Source organism: Bison bison, unplaced genomic scaffold (genome assembly GCF_000754665.1).
Source record: "Bison bison bison isolate TAMUID 2011002044 unplaced genomic scaffold, Bison_UMD1.0 scf7180017864537, whole genome shotgun sequence".
Lineage (NCBI taxonomy): Eukaryota > Metazoa > Chordata > Mammalia > Artiodactyla > Bovidae > Bison > Bison bison.
In genome coordinates this window covers 2139964-2144322 of record NW_011495085.1, presented here as the reverse complement: position 1 = coordinate 2144322, position 4359 = coordinate 2139964, and the positions used below count along the sequence as shown (strand labels likewise).

The following is a 4359-nucleotide window of genomic DNA, read 5'->3' as shown; positions in this document are numbered from 1 at the left end:
CACGCGCAGCGCGCACGCGGCAGGCGACAGGTGCGCGCGCACCTGCGCCCGGGGTCTGGGAGTCAGTCCTCAGAGAGCGCACTGAGTGCTCCCGGACGGCCCCGCAGTGTTGGCCCCTGGCCAGTGCAGTGTGGTCTCTGCTTTAACCAGGCTGCAGCCTGGTGAGAGGTTTGCCGAGCCAAGGTTGCCGTCCCGACGAGGTCGTACCCACCTATCAAATGGCCTCTTGATAAACCCCTATAGAAGGGAAAGCTGTTTGGGGGAAGGTGTTGCTTTGGGGGTTATTTTTTATTTTGTGTTTTTAGTGGACTCGCCTAGATCAATGCCGGGGCACTGGTGTTTGTTAGCTGCCTTTTGACCTCAGTCAAGTTACACACCTTCTCACAGAATCAATTTGTTAATGGAGAACATGGAAGGTAAAAGCATCACGCAAATCAAAAAATCATAAATATTGGATCTTCCCCCTCTCCGTTCCTTAGATGGTGGCTTTTTCCATCTTGCCCCCTTCTCCTGGCCAGCCTCAAGGGGCTACAGTTTAATAGCTGTCTAACGAGATGCTAATAGGAGAGTTGAGAACACAAGCTCAATTTATTGATATAAACTCAGTTTACTGTGGCATGTCTACCTTAAACATACCCCATGGGCCATTTAAAAAAAAGTATCTTACTATAGAAGAAAAGGGGAAAAGTCAACTTTGTGATTGACATAACCAAATTCTTTTACCTGATTTGAAAGAAAGCAATTTTCCTTATGTGCACTGCAGAGAGATCTGTAGAAGAATGTGGTTCACTTTTCTGTATTCACTCTTCAGCCATTTTGCAGCTGAATTTGAGAAATTTTGACTATTCTGTAGATTTTCCTGTTACAATAGTATTTTCCTAAACTTCACCACAAACACCTTAAAAAGAACCTTTTTATTTATCCCCAGTACTATCTACTCTATTTATACTTGTATCAGAACATCCAGTACTACTTGACTATCTCACCACAGAGGAATTCGAGGAAGTCAGGGTTTTATGATACGACTCTTTGCGACCCCATGGACTGTAGCCTACCAGGCTCTTCTGTGCATTGGATTTTCAAGGCAATAGTTCTGGAGTGGATTGCCATTTCCTTCTCCAGGGGATTTTCCCAACCCAGGGATAGAACCCGGGTCTCCCGCATTGTAAACAGACACTTTACCGTCTGAGCCACCAGGGAAGTCCTATGATACATTAGGAGAGTCAATTAGAGTCTCCTCAGAAGATACTGAAATTTACTTCCCACACAAACAGTGACTTGGTCCATTAAGGCTGCTACAAGAGAATGACCTATACTAGGTGAATCCCAGGGACAGGGGAGCCTGGTGGGCTGCCGTCTATGGAGTCGCACAGAGTCAGACACGACTGAAGCAACGCAGCAGCAGCAGCAGCAGGTGTCCTATAGACAGATTTATTCCTGATAATTCTGAAGGCTAGGAAGTCCAGGATGAAGGCACCCGTAGACTCAGTGTCTGGTGAGAGCCTACACTCTCTCCACTCTCAGAGAAACACCTGAGTCTTCACATTGCATCCTCATCTGGTGGGAAGAAGAGTGGTCTCTGAGGTCTTTTTTGAGTAAGGTCTTAGTCACCCCCACAAAGGTCTCACTCTTAGTACTATCACTCTGGAATTAGAATTTCAACTTATAGAAGAAAAAAAAAAAGAATTTCAACATGAATTTGAGGAGGACACAAACATTCAGTTTTATAGCAATAAGCAAAAGCAGTTTCTCTTTGGGGGTAAATTATGTGGTTTTTTTTTTTTTTTTGAAGGGTAATGATTCTTTTTTTTCCTATTCCATTAAAGTTTCTTACAAGATATTGAATGTAGTTTCCTAGGCTATACAGTAAGCCCTTGTTATTTATCTGTTTCATGTACAGTAGTTTGTATCTGCTGATCCCAAACTCTTAATTTATCCCTCCTTCTTTCCCCTTTGATAACCATGTTTGTTCTCTGTCTGTGAGCCTGTTTCTGTTTTGTAAATAAGTCCATTTGTATCATAATTTAGATTCCACATATAAGTGATGTGATACTATTTGTCTTTGACTTCACTTAGTGTGATCATGTCTAGCTCCATCTATATTGCTGCAAATGACATTATTTCATTATTTCTTTGGCTGAGTAGTATTCCATTGCATACTACGTCTTCTTTATCCATTCATTCATTCAGGTTGCTTCCATGTCTTTACTATTGTAAATAGTGCCGCTATGAATATTGAGGTGCATGTATCTTTTCCAATTGGAGTTTTATCCATACATATGTCCAGGGGTAGGATTGCTGGATCATGTGGTAGTTCTAGTTTTACCTTTTTTAAGGAACCTCCAAACTGTTCTCCATAGTGGCTGCACCAATTTATATTACCACCAACAGTATAGGAGGGGGTACCATTTCTCTACACCTTGAGAGTAATGATATTTAATGTAGTAAGATATAGCATTAATAATCTATTGCCTTTAACAGTCAAGGGGCTGAAAATTGTAGATCATTTAGTTTTTAAATCCCTTAAAACTGCCCCACTAATGTTGGTTCAGTAATGTTGCTGTCAAAATACAATAAAAGGCAAGATCAGTTGTAGAGCTGAAAAATTAGAAAATTAATTTTTCCAGTAGTCATGTACAGATGTGAGAGTTGGACCATAAAGAAGGCTGAGCACCAAAGAACTAATGCTTTCAAATTGTGGTGCTGGAGAAGCCTTTTTTGGGAGTCCTTTTGGACTGCAAGGAGATCAAAGAAGACAATCCTAAAGGAAGTCAACTCTGAATATTCGTTGGAAGGACTGATGTTGAACTGAACCTCCAGTACTTTGGCCGCCTGATTCGAAGAGCTGACATATCAGAAAAGATCCTGATGCTGGGAAAGTTTGAAGGCAAAAGGAGAAAGGAATGGCAGAGGATGAGATGGTTAGATAGCATCTCTGACTCAATAGACATGAATTTGAGAAAACTCCGGGAGATAGTAAAGGAGGGGGAAGCATGACATGCTGCAGTCCATGGGGTGACAAAGTCAGACATGAGTTAGCAACTGAACAACAACAAATAGAAAAATATTGAGAAATTAGCCTTGTTTCTTGGTCTTAGAATGAAAGCTGCTCATTTTCTCCAGTCATTATCATCTTCTAAAGAATTCCTAACAATCCTCAATTTGAAGTCTACTAACGGAGAAGGCAATGGCAACCCACTCCAGTACTCTTGCCTGGAAAATCCCATGGATGGAGGAGCCTGGTAGGCTGCAGTCCATGGGGTCGCTAAGAGTCGGACGGGACTGAGCAACTTCACTTTCACTTTTCACTTTCATGCATTGGAGAAGGAAATGGCAACCCACTCCAGTGTTCTTGCCTGGAGAATCCCAGGGACGGTGAAGCCAGGTGGGCTGCCGTCTATGGGGTCACACAGAGTCAGACACGACTGAAGCGACTTAGCAGCAGCAGTAGAATAAAGCCCAGCAGGACTTCCCTGGTCGCCCAGTGGTTAAGAATCTGCCTTGCAATACGGAGGACTTGGGTTTGATCCCTAGTGAGAGAACTAAGATCTGACATGCCATGGGGCAACTAAGCCAATGCACAGCAACTAAAGTCCCCGTAAGCTGCAACTAGAGAAATAAGCCCATGCACCGAAACAAAGACTTAGCACAGCCAAAATTTAAACAATAATTTTTAAAAAGAGTATATTGGAGGACAGGAAACCAGTAATTCTCTCACTAATTTTTTTCTCCGTGAATGTGCATTTTTATATCATTTTAATAATTTGGAGGTAGTAAAAATAAGCATACATACCACCCAGAGACATATGTGTATTTTGTTAATCCATTTCTTTTCCTAAATATAGGAGTAAACAAAAATTATGTTTAGTATGCCAGCAAATTTGGAAAACTCAGCAGTGGCCACAGGACTGGAAAAGGTCAGTTTTCATTCCAATCCCAAAGAAAGGCAATGCCAAAGAATGCTCAAACTACCGCACTCATCTCACATGCTAGTAAAGTAATGCTCAAAATTCTCCAAGCCAGGCTTCAGCAATACGTGAACCATGAACTTCCAGATGTTCAAGCTGGTTTTAGAAAAGGCAGAGGAACCAGAGATCAAATTGCCAACATCCACTGGATCATCTAAAAAGCAAGAGAGTTCCAGAAAAACATTTATTTCTGCTTTATTGACTATGCCAAAGCCTTTGACTGTGTGGATCACAATAAACTGTGGAAAATTCTGAAAGAGATGGGAATACCATACCACCTGACCTGCCTCTTGAAAAACCTGTATGCAAGTCAGGAAGCAGCAGTTAGAACTGAACATGGAACAACAGACTGGTTCCAAATAGGAAAAGGAGTACATCAAGTCTGTATATC

General features: G+C 41.8%; 1 protein-coding gene across 1 annotated transcript in view; it reads right to left on the bottom strand.

The window, feature by feature from the left end:
- Nucleotides 1-4359, bottom strand: part of CDC73 (cell division cycle 73) — a 106311-nt gene that overhangs the window by 93667 nt on the left and 8285 nt on the right. The gene's annotated exons all lie outside the window — the stretch shown is intronic.